This window comes from Petaurus breviceps, unplaced genomic scaffold (assembly GCF_028583685.1).
Source record: "Petaurus breviceps papuanus isolate PSGF00001 unplaced genomic scaffold, PetGlider_PUasm1.0 65, whole genome shotgun sequence".
In the NCBI taxonomy this organism is placed as follows: Eukaryota; Metazoa; Chordata; class Mammalia; order Diprotodontia; family Petauridae; genus Petaurus; species Petaurus breviceps.
Window position 1 is genome coordinate 1,083,335 of NW_027186436.1, and position 21,843 is coordinate 1,105,177.

At 39.9% G+C, this 21,843-nt stretch overlaps 1 protein-coding gene across 3 annotated transcripts in view; it reads right to left on the minus strand.

Annotated features, from left to right (window-relative positions):
- The window catches only part of LOC138173830 (sphingolipid delta(4)-desaturase/C4-monooxygenase DES2-like), a 72,765-nt gene that overhangs the window by 45,404 nt on the left and 5,518 nt on the right, over nt 1–21,843 (minus strand). Inside the window, exon 2 of one of the 3 annotated variants that reach the window (XM_069103926.1) lies at nt 15,537–15,594. The exons of the other annotated variants lie outside the window; for them this stretch is intronic. The gene's annotated coding sequence lies outside the window, so the exon portion shown is untranslated. The remainder of the gene's footprint in view (nt 1–15,536; nt 15,595–21,843) is intronic. 3 annotated transcript variants of the gene reach the window in all.

A 21,843-nucleotide genomic window follows, 5' to 3' on the forward strand; every position in this document is an offset into this window, starting at 1 on the left:
CTAAAGTGCACCTGGAGCCTGGGGTGGGAGGCTTGTTTTCCAGTAGATACTTCTTGATTAGCCAGTGAGTCAATAAGGTTGTTACATTCTCTGAGCCAGTAGAAGGCTATATAAGCCCTGAGTGTAGCTTTGTTTTGGGGCTCACTTTGAGAAGTGTTCTGTGATTTGATGAAACTCTGGGCTAGCCATTGTCCAGAGCCCCCCCCCCCTTTGAAACCCAGATGTTGTTTGGTATGGATGTAATGGTTGGACAGTTTGAAATCTGTTTACTTGATCTGTTTTTGTCTTGATAATTCTGTCTGTATACTTTGAAGTTCAGGGTGCTGACCTTTTTCCCCTGAACTAGGTAAAAGATACATATCTGACTGATTAAAGTAAGCTTGTTAACCCATTTTGAGTTGCTTTCCTTTATCAAAGCAGATCCAAGAACCTGTATTGGCAGCCACCCTGGCTACGCTTGGGGTGCTTGCCACTAGAGACCCAAAAGCTTAAGAACTGATAATCTAGCTCAATTACTTTATTGAATAGATGGTAAAAACTATGGTCTTAGAGATCAATCAGTCCAACCCCTTCATTTTACAGATGGGAAAACTGAGGCCTAGAGAGATGAATGATCTGGCATAAAGTCAATGAAAACCAAAGCCAGGGCTTGAATCCAAGGCCTCTGCTCCAAATAGTCAATAGTTCTTCTGCTTACTAGAATATGAGCTCCTTCTTGAGGAATTGTTTAACTTTTGTTTTTGTTTCCCCAGATACTTAAGCAGGTATTTAAATGAATGTTTGTTGATTGATTTACAAAATTAGTGATGGATTTATAATCACAAAAAGCTAGAAACAAACCATGTGCCCAGAGAACAGGAAATAGCTAAACAAATCTATGAGTGTGATAAAATATTATCGCACCATAATCAACACTGAAATGAAGAATTCATAGAAACATGGAGAGACTGGCACCAAGAAAGGTAGTCTGGCATAGTAACAAGAGTGCTGGACCTGGATTCAGCAAGACCTGGGTTCAAATTCCACCTGTGACACAAATTATTTAATGTCTCTAAACCTCAGTTTCCTTATCTGTAAAATGAGAGGGTAAGGCTTCTAAGGTCCCTTCCAACTATAAACTTACAATTTTATACTCTGATGCAGAGCAAAAAAACAAAACAAAAAAAAATAGACATAATGACTCAAATATAAATAATAAATATAAGTAATAAGATAATAAATGAAAACAATTCAGGACAAACACAATGGCCAATATTAGTACCAGGTTATTGAGTTTTAAACACACAGCCTTCCTTTTGATTAGAGAATGGTAAACTAAAGAGTGTAAAAGTTATATGTGCTATCAGTTAAAATTGCTATATTAGCTAGCTTAGCTTAGCTTTTTTTAATTTTTTTAATGAGAAGTCAAAATAAAAGAGGTTATTCAAGCGATATGTTTAAAATATATCAACAAAAAAGTATAATTTTATCATTGCAAGGACATCAAGACTATCTAGATGGCCTATCCCCCTGCTTTCTGAGAGAAGAGATTCTTGAGGGTCTCTGAAGGTCTTTTTTTTTTCCCCACTGATCTCCAAGAAATAATTTAGGGTCACATTTTAACACCAAGGTTAGATGTCCACAACAAAGGTAGAATATCTTGAAAGTCAAGGATCAGAGATTCAGAGATGGAAGTTACCTTACACTTATCAAGTCCAAACCCCTCTGTACAGATGAGGAAATTGAGGCAAAAAGAGGGTTAAGTGACTTGCCCAGTGAGTGTCTGAGGCAGGATTTGAACTCAGGTTTTCCTGACTCCAAGCCTAATACTCTTTTGATTGAAACACCCAGATACATAGTTGGCATTCTATAAATATTTGCTAACTATCAACAGTGATAGGACAGTAATTAAGGGCATACATTTGAAAATAGTGTTTTAGAGAACTTTCTTCAACATATGAAAGGTAAAATATTTTACTTCATTGTAAACCTAAAATGTAATGTAATGTAATGTAACAATGGCCCATTTATTTATTATTTCCAGGTTTATAAAGCACTTTTGTCATAGGAATCCTGTCAGGTAAGTAGCGAGAGCACTATTTTTCTCATTTTGCAGATGAGGAAACAGACCCTGAGAGTCCAAGGTAACAATGTATCTTTTAAGTGTGGATGCTATGAGTTGAACTCTGATCTCCTAAGTCTTACCAATATTTCTACTATTCACACTGAATGATGGTATAGTTTGATCAATTCTGAATTGGACTGGATATAAAAAGTGAAGATAAAAGGATCAGTGTCGGCCCGAAGAAAGGTTTCCAAATGGACTGCTTTGGTCACTGTGCCGTGAAGCATTTTTTACAAAGCCCTTTGATGAAGGAATAAATGGCATGCTATCAAAGTTATAAATGAGATAAAATAAGGAGGTATCTCTTGATACCTCAACAGAGACAAGTAGGATGAAACAGAAAGGCATCTAGATATTGATACCTCCCTATTTCTTGCATCAGTGATACACTGAATAATGTATCTTCCCAGTAAATAAGTAGATACATCGAATGATGAAATTGGCACTCCAACAAATCAACAGGTTATAATTAAGGGATAAATGTAATAAAATGATATTTTTATATGAGACCTATGAATTCATTGAGAAATCCCAATGAAGAAATTGTCTTGATCAGTGTAGTTTGTCAACCATTCTGCGACACTCAGAATTATGAGGTTAGGTCCCTTGCATAGGGTTGCCAAACTAATACATGCCCCAGTCCGGACTGAGCCCAGAACTTTCCTGATTCTCAGGCCAGCTCTCAATCTACATCACCATACTGCCTCTGGATAATAACTCACATATCTATAGTGATTTATTCAAAACAAAATATCCCCACTTCATAAACTGGGAAAATAAAGTCCAGAGAATTTAGATCATAGTGACCACGATCCAGTAAGGAAAAATGGGTCAGTATTACCATCCTATTTTGCAGATAAGGAGACAGAAACTCAGAGAAAGACTTGTCTACAGTTATTTTGTTGTTGTTATTGTTTGGTTGTTTCTGACTCTTTGTGATCCTATTTGGGGTTTTCTTGCAAAAATACAGGAGTGGTTTGCCATTTCCTTCTCCAGCTCATTTGACAGATAAGGAAATTGAGACAAGTAGGGTTAAGTGACTTGCCCAAGGTCACACAGCTAGTATGTGTCTGAGGCCAGCTTTGAAGGGGGGGGGGGGGGGCGCAGTCCCTTCCTGACACCAGGCCCCACACTCTATTCACTGAGCCACCTAGCTGCCCAAATTATACAGATAGTACATAGCATTTCCAGGACCTGAGTCCAGGCCCTCAGAGTCCATATCTCGTGTCTTTCCCACTAAGCTACACTGTAAGTGAGCCATAGGGTCCCTTTCAGCTCTAAAGGTCAATGTATGATTCTAGGATGAGCTTCCTCAATGGAGGCCTCCTGAGCAAAGAAAATCTCCAAGCAGGCTATGAACATGATTTTATCAAGAACAAGTCATGCCAGATTAACTTCATTTCCATTTTTTTTTTTTAAAAAGTTACTAAACTGGTAGATCAGGGAATGCCATAGACAGCTGACTCCCTATCACATGCTAGTTTTGTAGACCAGAAAAAAAAAAAATGATACCACAAGGAAGTCAATTCAGAACTGTTTGAGTGGCCAAGACCCAAAGAGGAGAATCTATTTATTAACCAATATCAACCTGATCTGCCTCAGGGTGATGGGGTAAAAAAGAGTGAGAGACCTAAGGTTACTGGGCCAAAGGAGAGATCTGCTATGGGACTTCTCTGAGGGACACTGAGCAAGCCTCTGCTTTCTCCTCAATAAGACGAGAGTTTGAACTGGCTGGCTGATTTTTGTACTGCAGTGAGTTGGTGTGGGAGGCTAGGTGCTGCAGTGGATAGAGTACTAGGCCTGGAGTTAGGAAAATTAATGGTCCTGAATTCAAATCTAGCCTCAGATGCTTACTAGCTGTGTGACCGTAGGCAAAACACTTAACCTTGTTTGCCTAAGTTTCCTCATGTGGAAACTGAGCTAGAGAAGGAAATGGCAAACCATTCTAGTGTCTCTGCCAAGAAAACCCCAAATGGGATCACAAAGAATCGGACAGGATTGAAAAGGCTGAACAACAAAGAAGTCAGGGATTGTGTCATTTTCAGTCTCCATCTCCCAAGAATATAGGACCTTACACACTGTAGTTACTAAGTGTTTATTGAATGGAATGGAATTGGAAAAGGAGGAAAGCAAAAATGATGGAGGGGAGGAAAAAATGAAATGAAAATAGAAGAGTCAGACATGACTGAAAGACAACTGAACAAAGTTCTCTGATGTCCTTAAAGTTTATGTGTGTATACACACACACACACACACACACATATTATGTATGTGTATATACCCACATGTATATATACACACCTACATATACAGATATACTCAGACACATTTATGTATATAAGTGTGTGTATACGTATGTATATATAGATAAATGTATATCTAATATCTATATACACATACATATGCATACATCACATATACATATATTATATGTTATTTCTACATATAACTGCTAGCTATTAAATAATTCAAAATGGGAAAGGGGAGGAGTCAACACATAGTTAACACTGGATGAGAGAGAAAAAAACATACCTTGAAAGGCTCAAATCTTAGGTCAGATCTAATAAGATAAGATTTAATAAGAATAAAGGTAAAAGTCTTAAGGCCTAGATTTTTTTTTTTTAAGTACAAGATAGGTGAGGCTTCTGGATAGTTTTTCAGAAAAAAAAAATACTGAACTTTTACTAGACACTTGCCCATGTCTAATATACTTATAAGGCTGCACTGAGAGACATACAAACACCTAGGTCTAATATGGCCACAGCCCTGTTGTTCCCCTCCCTGGCCAGACCACATCTGGAGCAATGTGTCCAATTCTAGGCACCACATTTTAGAAGGGACCTTGATAAGTTTGAAAGGGTCCAAGGAGGGCGTGTGAAGGGCCTGGACACTGCCATATAAGGAACTGCGGATGTTCAACCCAGAAAAAAGATGTGGGGGTGGGGGTGGTGCAAGGAGAACAGAGACACATCCAGAAGACATGAAGGGCAGCCAAAGCAGGCCTCAGAACAACAGATGGAATTTGGATGGGGTAGATTTGAGACTCATTGTTAGAATGTCCTCTCCCCTCACTTCTCTAGGAATTCCTAGCTCTACTGAAGGTTTACTTTAAGCGCCACCTTATTCAGGAGGCCTTCCTGATCTTCTCATGCCCCTCACCTGTTTACCCCAACCCCTAGAAACTTCTTTGTATATATTTTAAATTTACTTATCTGTATCCATGTTGTTTCCCCCAGTAGGCTATAAGTTTATTGAAGGCAGAAACTTATCATTTTTGTCTTTATAGTAGTCCCAGTAACTACATAGTACACAAGGGAGCAGGGTATGTACCTGTGTCCCACGATGGCAGTGAACAGACTACTCCCCAGAAAACACTACTTTGGGTTTTGTCTTTTTTTTGGTTTTGGTTTTTTTGGAGTCAATCAGGGTTAAGTGACTTACCCAGGGTCACACAGCTAGTGTCTGAGGCAGATTTTAACTCAGTCCCTCCAAACTCAAGGGTCTGTGCTCTAACCATTGTGATACCTAGCTGCCCAGAACAAACTTGTCTGGAACACCAAAACCTTAGAGTCCTCCTAGAAGGAGCTGTGGAAACAGCAGAAGGATATTTTATCAACCCTAAAGATGATCAGAGTTCAATTCTAACATAAAGTCCAAAGTCAACTTCCTAATAAGTAGAGCTACTTAAAAGTGAAATAGAGGGGGCAGCTAGGTGTCACAGTGGACAGGGCACTAGCCCTGGGGCCAGACTGGAATTCAGCTCTTCACCCCAGGCCCAGCGCTCTGATCACTGAACCATCAGCTGCTCTGGGTAATAGGATGGTACCTGTTATAGACAGACCTCTTTTCAGCAGCAGTTTGGTTCAATGGCTTCTGTGATCTCTGAAGTCCCTTTCATAGATCTAAGAGTAGGAGATTCTGAGCTGGAAGGAACTTAGAACCATAGCACACAAAATGTTTGAACTGAACAGTATCTGAGGGAGAGTTTAGGCTGCCTCCCTTATTCCATAGCCCAGGGGAAGGGAAGTTGTTTGTGTCCAATGAGCCACTGGATCTTGTTCATCTCTTGTTTGTAAGCAGTTGTTTGCATGTTGTCTTCTCTTAGACTGTGAGCGTCTTCAGGGCAGGGTCTGTCTTTTGCCTCTCTTTGTACCCCTGGCACTTGGCACAGTGGCTGGCATTGAAAAGCGCTGGCTCCTTCCAGATCCCTTATCAAGTGAACATTGCTCTCTGACCTGAACTTTAGAAGCTGTAATTAAGAATCAATGTCAACTCGAAGCCTTCCTCTGTCCTCTGCAGCACCTTTCATGCGCTAAAAGGTTGGGCCTATGATGCAGTTCATTTTCCTGGATCACTAATTCATCTTCCAAGTCCCTCAGGACCACTGCAGGCAAATGGTCTGATACATGCACAGGCAGGATGCTTTTATGCTACTTGGGCAACAGCCTCCTTTCATGTTCCTGTTGATTTCAGCATACCCTGACAGTCTATGAATGCCTGGATAAGGGAGCCAGGAGACCTGGGTTCCAGTTCCAATTCTTCCCTCAATTCACTCAGTGACCTTGGACAAGTCATTCCACTTCTTGAGGTGATAGTTTCATCCTCTAAAAACTGAAGGGATTGTACACGACAAGCTTCTAAGGGTCCTTCCAGAGCTAATATGACTAAGTCTAAGTGTAAGCATTAAACACTAAGTTTTTTTTTTTGAGGGGGGGAAATAACAGAAAACCTTTTTTTCCAAATTAGATATATGACATTTAAATAAATTAGTAAGATTCATAAATTAGTAATTTACTAATTAGCAATTACAAGTATTAGTTTTATAATTAGTAAATTAGTGCAGACAGAATACACCCTAACTACAAAAGCCAGGAGGATGATTGTGTATCCTGAACTACATTGTCTTTCCATTTAATAGAAATATGGCATTATACTTTTTAAAGATACCAGATGACCCTGGGCAAGTCAGTTACTTAACCCTGTTTGCCTCACTTTCCTCATCTGTAAAATGAGCTGGAGAAGAAAATGGCAAATCACTCCAGTATCTTTGCCAAGAAAACCCCAAATGGGGTCACAAAAGGTCCACGACTAAAACAACTCACCAACAAGTTCCCTAAGATTTTTCTTTGTCCATGGACAGTTCTGTCCTTGTCTATCTCTTGGTAAGTGTCCTGAGTTTTGCATAATCATCAGTTGGGAGAGGGTCAGTGTGTTGCTGGCTCAGTGAGCAAAGTAGGAAAAGGGAGCGGTTATATAATCATGTCAGGAGTCAGAAACCCTGAGCTTACAGCTTAGCTAGGCCTGCTAGAGCTGTGTGACTCAGGAAAAGTCCTTCCCCTCCCTCACCCTCCTTTCCTTATCTTGGAAAGAGGACAAAAATTCCTGCCTCTCCCTCGGGGCTGTTATGAGATCAAAAGAGATAAAGTTTATAAAAGCACTTTGGACACCCTGTGTGGATGAAAGGTGGAGTTTCCTGAATAGGGTGCCACTCCCATCTTCCTCTCTCAAGCCTCAGTTTCTACATCTATGGAAGGAGAGTCAACTAAATGGTTTTTAAGGGACCTTCTCATTTTAAGACCAACACCTGAGATAGCAAAGACCTGAACATTCATGAGTGATGGAATCTTGTTTAACGTCAAAGCTGATGGTACCTGCAAGTGGCAGGTGAGTACCTAGGTAAACTAGGGATACTGCTTTCATGGAGGGAGACTTAATCCAGGGAAGAGCTCAATCAGAAAAACTATCTATTCCAGCAGAGATTAGCATGCCCTTGGTCCCAAGAGATCTTTTTGAATCCATAATGATGATAATAAAAATATTCATAACTATCATTTACATAACTTTAATATTTGCAAGGCTCTTTACAATTATTGCCTCATTTTATCCTCACAACAGTCTTGGGAGATAAGCACTATTGCTGTTGTTGTTCAGTCATTTTTCAGGCATGTCTGACCCTTCATGACCCCATTGGAAATTTTCTTGGCAAAGAAACTGGAGTGATTTGTCATTTCCTTCTTCAGTAGACTAAGGCAAAGATTAAGTGACTAACCCAAGGTCACACAGCTAGTAAATGTCTGAATCCAAATCTGAACTCAGGTCTTCCTGACTCCAGGTCCAGTGCTCTATCCACAGTCCTACCTAGCTACTTAAATCATAGCATTTAGAGCTATAAACAACAGTACTGATCATCTACTCCAACCACATCATTTTAGAGATGAGGAAATTAAGGGCCAGGGAAAGAACTTGACCAAAATTACATTGGTAGTCAAAGAGCATACAGAATTTGAAATCAGTTCTTCTAATTACAAATGAGTGTGTGGATTTTTTCCCACAGCCAGTACAAAGGCACTGAAATTAGAGGTGAAACTATGAATTAGAGAAAGCAGTCAGACCAATACAACAGGATCCTAAAATATATAGAATAGAAAGGTAGAAAGAGGAGAGGTGGCCCATATTGATCTTTAGGAAAATCATTTGGCATCGATGTGGAGGACAGATTGGAAAAGAGTAAAACTTGGAGCAGGAAAACCAATTAAGAGGTGACTGAAACAGTCTGGGGAAGGGGACCCGAACTAAGGTGATGCTTGTGTGAATGGAGACAAAGAGATGTAAGAGATATACTGGAGGTAGAAATGACAAGATTGGGTATTTGATTAGATATGTGAGGTGCCTTCCTCAAATCTCTGCCCACACCAATCCATCCTCTACTCAGCCACTAAAAAGCTTTTCCTAAAACTCAAGTCTGGTCATGTCAGACCCTCACCTACCCACTCAATAAACTCCAGTGGCTTCCCATCACTTCCAGGAAGAAATACAAAATACTCTGTATGACATTCAAAGCCCTTCCTAAGCCAGGCTCACTCCTACCTTTCTCATCTTCTTATGACTTATTCACGACATAAGTTCTTTGATCCAATGACACTGGCCTCCTGGCTGTTCCACAAACAAAACCCTCCATCTCTCAGCTCCCCCATACTTGGAACACTCTCTGTCCTCTGCTCTGCTTACTGACCTTCCTGGCTTCTTTAAGTCCCAACTAAAACCCAATCTTCTACAGGAAGACTCCTCTAACCCCTCTTAAATACAGTGCTTTTCATCTTTTAATTATTTCCTATGTATCCTATATATAGCTTTCTTTGTATATATTTATTTGCTTATTGTTTCGCCCACTAGATTGTAAGGTTTTTGCCTCTGTTTATATCCCCAGCACTTAACACATTTCCTGGGACATGGTATGTGATTAAAAAATGTTTACAGAATTGAATCAAAATGACACCGAGGTTGTTCTTGAAAGATGGTACCACCCTGAGTAGATTGGGGAATGCAGTTCATTTTTTTTGGTGGGGGGATGGGGAATGATGAATTTGTTTTGGACATATTAAGCTGGAAATGGCCAATAAGCAGCTGGTGATGTAGGATGGAATACAGGAGAGTCATAGATCTGAGGGTCATTTGCATAGAGAAGATGTTAGCTGATGAGATCACCAAATGAGAGAACATGGAGAGAAGGCCCAAGACAGGACATGAATGAAGATCCATTACAAGAACCTTCTCATTATGTGGCCAAAGTATTTAAGCTTCAGCTTTAGTATTTGACCTTGCAGTGAAAAGTTTGAATTAGTTTCTTCATGTATTGACTGATTTGATCTCCTTTGCTTTCCAAGGACTCTCAAAAGACTTCTCTGGTACCACAATTCAAAAGTGGTTCTCAGTTTTCCTTAGAGTCCAATTATCATAGCCAGACATTGCTACTGGAAAAACCATAGCTTTGTTGGAAAGGTGATGTCTCTGCTTTTTAGCATGCTGTTCAGATTTGGCGTAACTTTCCTTACAAAGAGCAAGCATCTTTTAATTTCACAGCTGCAGTTGCCATCTGCAGTGATCTTTGAGCCCAAGAATACAAAACCTGACCCTGCTTCCATTTCTTCTTCCTCTCTTTGCCAGGAAATTAAGGAACCAGTTGCCAAGATCTTAGTTGGTTTGTGTGTGTGTGTGTGTGTGTGTGTGTGTGTGTGTGTTAAGCTTCAAGCTAGTGTTTTCTTTTACCGTCATCAAGAGGCTTCTTAATTCCTCTCAAAAAGGATAGGGGTTGAAAAAAGGCCATTTAATTTGGCAATTAAGAGGTCGTTAGTAAATATGGAAAAAAAACACTGCAATTGAATGATGAATGTCAGATTGGAGAAGGCTGAGAGGAAAGTGAAGGAGAGGGAGAAAAAAGGCACAGCAATAGATACCTTTTTCAAGAAGTTTAGCTGAAAAGTGAAAGAAATACAGGATGATACCTAGAAGGAAAGGTAGGATCTAGTGAGAGTTTGAGTTTTTTTTAAAGTCACTCAGAATATGAAAAAAAATCTCAGAGGTCAAATAGTCTACCTCCAGGGATGGGGAACTTGCAGCCTCTAGGCCACATGTGGGCCTCTAGGTCCTCAAGTGCGGCTGTTTGACTGAACCTCCTAAGGATTTGTTCTGTGAAGTTTGGATTTGGTCAAAGGGCCACACTGAGGATCTAGAGGGCCACATGTGGCCTTGAGGATGCAGGTTCCCCACCCCTGGGTCCTGGACCCAAACAGAGATCTCCTTCACAACACCCTTGCTTAAAGACCTCAAGGGAGAGGGAAGGCTTACATTTAGATAATTCTAATTATTAGGAAGAATAATGATATACTGGTGTGCTTCCAGAAGATAGTAACCAGGATGGTAAAGGGACTTGCAATCATGCTATATGAAGATCAGTTGGAGCCTGGAAAAGAGAAGATTTGAAGAGGGTTAGGGAGAGGAGACAGGTGAGCTTTCATTCCTTCTCCCTCTGATCTTCTACAGCATTTTGTTGGGTATGAATCTGATGTATTTTTACACAATTATAGTCATCTGGTTTTGTGACCTATTTCCAGACTCCTAACTACTTCCTTTTGTTCTCTGGTGCCCAACACTGTACTCTGCACAAAGAATATTTTTTAAATGTTATTCTATTGATTAAATTTGCTTGTGAATTCAAAAGATCATTGGCCAAATCTGATTTTTTAACTGCCATCAAAAGTGAGAAGAAACTGTTAGGTAGTAGTAAGTCCCCAGGATGGAAGACAGAACACCTGGGTTTGGATCGGCAGGACCTTTTCCCATGTTTAATGAACTCTGAAATTCTATTGTTCAATGATCCTAAGATCCTGCCAAACACCAACAATCCTTGATTCTAGGCATGGAATTAAAAAAAAAAAAAAAAGCAAAAAGGAAGCCAAAAATCATTCAGCTTTGGCAGAAGCCATAAAATAGATTTGCTTTCTGATTTTCCTTCCTTATGCTTGACCAAGGCATGATAAGGTGTTCACTGTAAGAGCCAGAGAGAAGTGGCCCCAGGGGCAGCCTAGGCATCAAACAAACCAGTTTGTGATTGAAGCTTTCCAGTAACACATTCTCCTATGGAACCATAGGACTTCAGAGCTAGAGAAGATCTTAGTATCAGAGAAACCTAGAACATTAAAGATGGAAGGAATTTGTTGTTGTTGTTGAGTCATCATAGTCACGTCCAATTCTTCATGAACAATTTGGGGTTTTCTTGGCAAAGTCACTGGGGTAGTTCACCATTTCCTTCGCCATAGAAGGAACTTTAGAGCTTTTTCCTTTTTTTAAAGACCAGATCTGTGATTCTCATCAATGAGTGAACTCCCAGTGTGGGAATTTCCTCTGCTGATACAGATTGGCAAGGAAGCTAGAGCATTTTATTAGTTTCCTGGGTCACTTAAAGATTAAACTACTTGTCCAGGGTCACATATGTAGTACATGTCAAAAGACAGGGGTTGACCTGAGGTCTTCCTGATTTCAAGGCTAGCCACTCACTATCTTTGTTAGAATCATGGAACCATGTTAGAAATAGAGGGGACTTAAGAGATCAGTGAAAATCATACAGAGAAAGAGAAGGAAGGAAGGACTATCATTTAATCCAACCTCTTCATTTTACAAATAAGGAAACTGAAGTCCACAGAGGTTGAATAACTTTCTCAAGGTCACACAGTTAGCAACAGGCCAGAACTAGATCCAAAGACCTCTGACCCCAGAGCCAATCAGTTAACCAATAAGCATTTATTAAATGCTTACCACGTGCCAGACACTGTGCTAAATGCTAAGGATACAAATAAAGGCAAAAGACAGACCCTGCTCCAGAGGAGCTCACTTTCTAAGAGAAGAGACAATATACAAATAACCATGGGCAAGCAAGCTATGTACAGGATGACATGGAAATAAATAACAGAAAGAAGTCACTAGAATTAAGAGGGATTGGAAAAGGTTGCCTGAAAAAGGTAGATTATAGCTGGACTTGAAGAAGCCCAGAAGGTGGAGATGAGGAGGGAAGTATTCCAGGCATGGTATCACAGCCAGTGAAAATGAAAATTCCCAGAGTTGGGAGATAAGGTGTCTTAAGAGGAACGGCTAGGAGGCCAGCATCACCAGATGGCAGGGGACAAAGACAGGACAATTGTTACAGGGAGGTGGGGTATCTTAATGCAAGAAGGGTGGGAAATTGGGAGTGCAGATTATGAAGGACTTTGAATGCCAAACAGCATTTTATATTTGATCCTGGAGGTGATTGGGAGCAACTAGAATTTAATTAGGTTTTATCTTGGCCTTTTTGTAACCAGAAGCTGTTAGATCTGCATAGCTCTTTCATTTGGAGCTAATTCAGATCATTGGAACAAGCTGGGCTGGGGCGGCTAGGTGGCACAGTGAATAGAGCAGCAACCCTGGAGTCAGAAGGACCTGAGTTCAAATCCAGCCTCAGACACTTAACACAAAAACTAGCCATGTGACCTTGGGCAAGTCACTTAACCCCAGTTGCCCTCCAAAAAGAAAAAAAAAAGAAAGCAAAAGGAACAGGCTGGGATAAAGTTTAGCCTTGTATGATCTGTAAATAAAGAGTTTGTTTTGCAAGTAGATCATTGAATCCAAAATGTTTATAAGACAATTAAACCACTTAACACTAGACCAACATATCCTTGCAGGTGATGTGATGTAACCAAGGGGTGGGGAACCTGCGACCTCAAGGCCACATGTGGCCCTCCAGGTCCTCAAGTGCAACCCTTGGACTGAATCCAACTTGAGGATCTAGAGGGCCACATGTGGCCTCAAGGTTGCAGGTTCCCCACCCCTGGAACTTTAACCTGTGCCAGTTCTCTTCCCACTGTACTGTAATACTAAGCCTCTTGTTTTACAGGAGGAACTGCAGATCAAGGAGGAAAAGAGATCTATATATGCAGCCCTAGATCACCAATTGCCTGTTGGACAATTTGAACTGGAGGCCTCAGAGACATCTCCAACTCAACATGTCCAGTTAGAATCACAGTTAGAATCATAGATCAGGTCTTTAAAAAAATAGAAAAAGTTCTAAAGTTCCTTCTATGGAGAAGGAAATGGTGAACTATTCCAGTGTCTTTGCCAAGAAAATCCCAAATTGGTCATGAAGAATTTGACATGACTGAAATGACTCAACTCATTATCTCTCCCCTAGAACCCACCCCTCTTCTGAACTTCCTTTTTACTGTTGAGGGCACCACCATCCTTTCAGTCACCTGGGTTCACAACCTCCATGGAATCTGTAACTCTTCACTCACCCAATATAACCAGTCAGCTGCAAATCCTATCCTTCCTACCTCCAGTCTCTCTTGTGTCTTTTGTCTTCTCACTGATAGTCATCAACCCTAATTCAGTCCCTTATCAAACCAGACTATTGCATTAGCCTTCTAAATTGTCTCTCAGCCTCAAGTCTCTCTCTACTCCAATCTATCTTCTACACTGCAACCAAAGTGATTTTCCTAAAGAAAAGTTCTGATCATGTCACCCCATTCAATAAATTCCAATAGCTGTCATTACCTCTAGGCTCAAATAGATATGTATGTGTGTAGATAGATAGATAGATAGATAGATGTGGGGGGGGGGTAATGGGGGCGTGTGTGTATGCACACACATATATTACTATATACTATATGTATGTATATATACCTACATACTATATCCTATATGTACACATACATATATACATATACACACATATTACTATATATTATATGTCTATACCACATATTATTACTGTATATACTATATATTACTATTTACTGTATGTATGTATAAGTATATGCTATATAGACTATATACTGTATGTATATGTGTATATGCTGTATATACAATATATTATTACTATATATACTATATTTATGTATATGTGTATACTACATATTATTATATACTATATGTATGTATATATGCATACATATATACATACATATATATTCCTCTGTTAAGCATTTAGAGCTCTTTACGACTGGAATACATCCTAATTTCCCATGCTTTTTGTATACCACTCTCCTTCATATACACTGTGGTCCAATCGAATTGGCTTTCCCCACACACGACAATCTATCTTCCATCTCCACACCTTTGCACAGGCTGTCCTCCACACCGATGATGTTCTTCTGTTCCAACCTCTTGACATTCCTGGTTTCTTTCAAGATTCAGTTCCTGTGCTATGTTTTGCATCCCCGGTCTTCTCCCATCTCTCCCCAATTCCCCACCAGCTGGTATTTTCTTTTCCTCCTCTCCAAGGTTACCTCATGTATTTTGCATATATGTGTAAGTTCTTTCGTCCATTAAAATGTGAAGGTAGGAACTGTTCCTCTTTTCTGTATCCTTGCCTGGTATACAATAGGTATTTAATATATGCTTATTGATTGATTAACCCAGAGTCATACAGAGGGGTCAGTCAGTGACAAAGCCAAGCACAGAACTGGTCTCTTATACCCAAGGCCAGGGTAAAAAAATACTCATCTCCTCATCTCTACTGCTTTCTTTTTCGGGGGGGCGAGGGGAGATAATAATAACACCTATTTCACAGAGTTGTTGTGAAAATCAAATGAGATAATATTTGCAAAAGCACTCAGTACATCGTCTGGCACTGTACTAAATAATTGCTTATTCTCTTTCTTCTTTTCTTTTCTCCCTTAGAATGGACAATAGAAACTAGATGATTGGCCAAGCAACCATTACACACTGGGGAAGCAAAACCCTTTTATCACCAACTACAGTGACTCCCATTTCCACAGCATTTAAGGGCAAACAGAGTTCCCCCATCACAACAAACCTGGGAGGGAGGGAGGTAACTGAATAGTTATGCCTCAGAGGAAAATGAGGGACCAGAAAGGGTCCTCACCAGAGCCAACTTAGTATCAGGCTTGGAACTCTACTCCTCCTCTCCCCATTCTACTTCCTGTAAAGAACATATATCTTTCGGGGGTGGCTAGGTGGCACAGTGAGTCAGGAGGACCTGAGTTCAAATTTGGCCTCAGACACTTAATACAAATACTAGCCATGTGACCTGGGGCAAGTCACTTAAGCCCAATTGCCCTCCAAAAAGCAAAAAAAAAAATCTTTCTAAGACACTACGTACCCACATCACCAGTCTTGTTGCTGTTGTTCACCCTTCCATCTCAAAGAGCACCAATGACCTGCCAAGGGTGTGAAGTGGATTTAATGGAGATAGAGTTTAGAGGCTAAGGTCACCCACCACATTAAGAGTCTACCCCTTCACATGGACATTCATTGGCCCTTATTCCTCATAGGCAAACTGTAATGCAGAGTCACTGTGAATAACCTTGTGTAAGCTTCATTGAAGACATGAAAGTTCACAGAGCCATCCCCAGCACTTAACAATTTGTCTCTAGCTTCTCCCTCTTTCCCAAAGCATAGAACCAGTAAGCAAAGGAATGTTCCTGTCCTAAAGCAACTTCCTAAGCAGGATTTCTCCAGGGCACCTCCTGCCACCAAAGCCTAAGGTTCAATCTTCAGGGTCACAGTGCAGGAACTGACTTTTCCCCTAATCTGAGCTCTACTCCATATGGATTAGGTAGAACTAATATCACTTTAACCACAGTACAGCAAGAATATGATTCTCTATATTACTGAATTATAAGCAAAAAAATGTTTGAATTTATTGTTGTTTCCATGGTACCTTTTCCTTTTCTTACTCATTCCCACATTCAGAAGCACTTTAAATTTTTGGCTAGAAAAGGACTCAGAAGTCATTTGGTCTGGGGCGGCCAGGTGGCTCAGCGAGTAAGGGTACCGGCTCCAGTGTTGGGACGACCTGGAGATCGAATTCCGGGCTCAGACACTCAGCACCACACCCAGAAATAACTGGCCATGTAACCTTGAGCAAGTTACTTAACCCCGATTGCTTAAAAAAAAAAAAAAAAAAAAGAAGTCATTTGGTCTAACCTGTGCTGGATACGTATTCCCCTCTATAACATATCTATTCCTGAGCTTTCCCTGAACCGAAGGAGAGAGAAATCTGATCTCTATCCTGAATTCTAGTCTCTCATCTGGTTACCAACTTCTGGACAGCTCTATTTAGATGTCTCATGGGCATCTCAAACTCAACATTTCCAAAGCAGAACACATTGTCCTACCCTTCCTTCAAACTTCGCTTTTTCTGTTGAGGCTAACATAGAATACAGAACTATGTTTTGTATGACTTCACATATATAATAGATATCATATATTGCTTGCCTTCTCAATGAGTAGGGGAGGGGCAGGTGGAAGGGAGAGAATAAAGAGTTCAAAATTTTCAAAAATGAATGGTAATTTTGCATGTAATTGAGAAATATTTAACAAAATATATAAAAATATAGAAGAAAAAATTGTGTAAATACTTGTTGACTTGCCTTAAATAATTCCACCTCAGAGTTTCTGAGTTTCACTCTTGTTTCTCTCCTTTCTTTGTCATGTTTAAAGTACACGTGTATCCTCCTCAACCCCTTTTTCTCCTCCCCCTTTTATTTTCCTACTTTTGTGCTATCACCTCAAGAAACAAAACAAAACAGAAAATTTCTCAATTCTATTTGATCCCGACCCTGTTACTAAGTGGTTAGTGATGTATTAGTAGTGTTATCTCCATCAAAGAAAAGAAAGATCTAAAGTCTAGAAATAAAACTAAACTTACTTTTTTTTTTTTTGCTTTTTGGAGGGGGGAGGGCAAGGCAATTGGGGTTAAGTGACTTGCCCAAGGTCACATGGCTAGTGTGTCAAGTGTCTGAGGTCAGATTTGAACTCAGGTCCTCCTGACTCCAGGGTCAGTGCTCTATTCTCTGTACCACCTAGCTGCCCCTTAATTTTTTTTTAATAAAAAGGTCACTGTTCTCTGACAATTAGCAGGTGCATTACCCTGGGCAAGTTATTTTACTTGAGCCTTGGGGGATTTTCTGTTAGGCAGGTAGGTGACATATTGGATGTATAGAGCCCTGGACCTCAAATCATGAAGAAAGTAAGTTCAGATTCAATCTCAAACACTTACTAGCTTTATGATCCCATTCAACCACTTAATCTCTCTGTGCCTCAGTTTCCTCATCTGTAAAATAAGGAAGTGGGATTTGACAGCCTCTAAGTTCCTTTCTACATGATGCTATGATCCCTTCCAGATTCCACACAAGTCTTCATGTCCCTTTGGTCATCTAATTAAATCTGCTTTTCCTACTCAGGACAAAAATAAGTTATGTTTAATTTTATTCAGCAAACATTAATTTTGCCATGTGATAGGAAGATAGGAACAGAATGTTTTCAGGGAGTTTCTAATCTAAACACATGAAGAGGGTCCTTCCCACCGTGGGGTGGGAATACAAGAGATGTCACATTATGGGCATGGAACAGAGAAGGGAGCACACTTGGCCCCTTCCATGCTGCACAGGCTGTCTCCAGCCCCCAAACAGGCTATGTTCCAAGATTTCTTTTGGGAGTGCACCTTATGGTGCTCTGTGATACAAGAGACAGTAAAATAAGTGCAAAAGAGAGATCAAAAAGTACTATGAGAAATTTAAGGCACTTTCATGGGGAAATGGGAGGGAGAGAAAAGGAAATATGGTGTAATGGTAAGAGAATTTGAAGATCTTCCCTGCCCCTTAACAGGCCTCACTTGGAACCCATCAAGAGAAGCTTGCTTAGGGGAGGCTTGTTTTTCAGAAAGGCCCACATCTTGTTGCTTTGTAATTAGGCAGTGGGTCATGAAGTTTGCTTTGTCCTCTGACCCTGAGGTGATATTTTGCTTTGGGGCTCACTTATGGGAAGAGTTGTGTGATTTGGTCAGATGAGACTGGGCAGTCATTGAGCCCCCCAGCTTTGAAAACACAAATGTTGGTGCTTCTCTCTCTGGTAACTAGCGCTGTATATATGTAATGGTCAGACAGTTAGAAGTCCTGTCTGTTGGTCTGTTGAATTGTGTTATTTTCTCTATATTTTTTGTCTGCTTATAATTTGTTTGTATTTTCTGAAGTTCAGGTTGCTGACTTTTTCCCCTGAACTAAGTGAATGAGATTTATATATGTTTGATTAAAGTAAGATTAACCCATTCTGAGTTGCTTTCCTTTAGAAAAGCAGATCAAAGAACCTGTGCCAGCAGCCTTCCTGGGTATGCTAGGGGGCTTGCTGTTACAGATGGTCTGAGAAAGCTTCTTGGAAGAGGTGGCTTGAGGGAAGGGGGAGACTTCAGGCCACATCAATTACTGCTAGGGTACGTAAGTAGATGGGCAGAAACAGGAAGGGGAAAGAGGAGCATGGCTGATAGAGCAATCTAGTTTGGCTGACACTAAAAGTACCCATGGGGAAATCATATAAAATCAGAGCTTAGATCTTAAAGGGATTTTAGGGATCATCTAATCCAAACTCCTCATATCACAGAAGGAAATGGGCTCAAAGATGTTGAATAATTTGTCCAAGGACACACAACTAACAGCACATGCAAGAATCAAACCTAGATCTTCTGACTCCAGGACTCAAGTTCTTTCCAACACAGCACAAATTAAATCTGGAGAACTGGAGTGGAATCATTCATCCATTCCAACAAATCAAGTTCTCCTGTATGCTGAGTATTGTGCTCAATGATGCCAAAGAGAAAACAGTTCCCGAACTCACAAAGGTTACAGTCTAGTAACCACACTGTGGAAATCCTTGAATTTCAAGGTCAGCAATGCAATTTTTTCCCCTGTTTGGGTTAGTCACTAGCATAGTGGAAGAATTGCTTTATATATTTTTTTTTCCTAGTTTAGTTATATTTCAAATTTGTGTGTTTGTGTGTGTGTGTGTGTGTGTGTGTGTGTGTGTTCGATTTAAATTGGCTTTTGAGGCTAGTCTGGAAGTAGACCTCCCTCTTACATTGTCTCTGTAAGGAAAGGCGTTCCAAGTTCCAAAAGGTGCATTCCCTAAAACAATCTTGGAACGCAGCCTATTTGGGGACTGGAGACAGACTGTACAGCATGGAAGGGGCCAGTTGTTCTCCCCTTTTCTGTTCCGTGCCCATGATGTGACATCACTCTGACTCAATTCTCTTTTAAATTTCAACAACAAATACAAAGCAAGATAAGAAGCAAGGGGGCTTTTGAAGTGTTTCTCTTATTTTGGATTCTCAGACATTTTATCTTTAGTGAGTACCACTCCAAATTCGAGATCTTGATTAGTGTCCTTTCAGAGAAGTTAACAAATGGTTCACTACTACCACCCAAAATAGTGGAAAAAGCAGCAGGGTGAAGACAAAAGAATACACGGATTCTAGCCTAAGCTCCGCCACTAATTTGCTGATAATTGACCTTGCTTCCTTGAGTCTCGTCTCTAGCCCTCGGTTTGTAAAATGAATAAGTCGTTTGTACTTCTTTTCCTGGCATTGAAAGCCCTCTACGACCTAGTACCACCTTTACTTTCTAGATCAGAGAAAAAGATCGGTGAACCTGAATCACAAGACAATGATTTGAATAGCTTTACTTACTACCTTGGAGTCCCTAGCAAGTGCTTGATAAATGGCAGGAGAAGGAAAGAAGAAAAGGTTGGGGACTGGAAGATCTCTACAATCTCTTCTACCTCTTGCATCCAAATATTCTAGGGGTTCTATCTACATCACGAATATCCCTCCAACGTGATGCCTAAAACAACAAATATTGCTTCATCCTGTCTTGTATTCTCCCCCAGATACTTATTTTTCTCAACAATATTCACCTTTGAACTAAAAACAAAACATGAGGAAAAGTGGGGGCAATAATAACAACAATCACAATAATTATGAATAATAATACTTTGCAAAGTACATTGAATATATCATTTCATTTGAACTTTATAACAATCTTATTTTTTTAAAAAGCACTACAGGTGCCTGGAAAGGCAAGTTCTACAGCAGATTTTTTTTTTAAAGCTTATCAAAATGATTTTTTGTACATGCCAAAGATATTTTATTTTTTTATATTTTACTTTATTTCAGAATTTTTTAAGTTTTTTTTTTTACCATTTTTAAATTCTGAGTTCCAAATTATTTTCCTCCTGCAGCCTTTGAGAAACTAAACAATATGATATTCATTATACATGTGAAATTATATAAAATATATTTCTATGCCAGACATGTTGCAAAAAAAGATAAATTGAAAAAATATGCTTTAATTGAGGCATGTTTTAAAAGGGGGAAGTCTGGTGGAAAGGAGAAGGTATTCAATGTGTGAAGGCAGAAAAAAAGTTGAAATTTTTAAAAAAGCAAACTACATATTAGAAATAGCACAGAGATTTGTCTCGAGGGAGCAAGGGTAAATAGTCAGACTGAATAAGTGTTCCCAAGTTCCCGTTGCTACAGGATTAAATTTACAATCTTTAAAAAGGGTCTTATCACTACTTACTCCAAATCATCCAGAAATGATAAAGGGTAAGGAAATAGTATCTCTGTCTTTGAGGACCTTTTTTTTTTCTAGAACTATCTGTGATGAGATTGTACTGGAAAATCTTTAAAGACTTTCCTAACTCTGAAATTCATTGGTTCTATGATCAATGTTTATTTTGTCAGCACACCGAGAGTTCTCAGAAATGACTGGTGACAATATGGCCAACAAGTTCTCCCACTACAGTTGACTTGCAATACTAGCCCAGCAGTTGGGTGGTACAGTGGACAGAGCACCAGGTCTGCAAATCCAGCCTCAGACACTTACTAGCTGTGTGACCCTGGGCAAGTCACTTACTTAACCCTGTTTGCCTCTGTTTCCTCATCTGTCAAATGAGCTGCAGAAGGAAATGGCAAACCACTCCAGTATCTTTGCCAAGAAAACCCCAAATGGGGTCACAAAGAGTCAGAAACAACTGAAAAATGACTGAACAACAACAACTAGTCCAGCAATTAACTGATGAAAACATTTGTACTTCTCCATTACCTTTCACATCACGTTTCTGCTCACCATAGACCGTAAGCACTCTCACGACCTAAATCCAGGGCCTTAGGACCTAAGTTGCTTGGTAACAGGTATGATTATGACCATAAAATGAGACCTGGAAGAGGTCAAGGCAAGCATTTCTCAAATAAATTATGCCATAAATTTTTTTTAGCTTGAATGACATTCATAAGACCCAAAATGCTAGCCTGAGATGATATTTTGTTGTTCAATTGTGTCCTACTCTTTGTGACCCCACATGGGATTTTCTTTGCAAAAATACTAGAGTGGTTTGCCATGTCCTTCTCCAGCTCTTTTTACAGATGAGGAAACAGAGGCAAACAGAGTTAAGTGACTTCCCTGCACAAGGTCACACAGCTAGCAAGTGTCAGAGGCCAGATCTAAACTCACAAAGATGAGTCTTTCTGATTCTTAGCCCAGTGCTCTATGCAGTGTGCCACCTCACTGCCCCAGGAGGCTATATGGTTATGGAACCCTATGTAAAATAAAAGAGAAAATTTGGAACAAAAAATG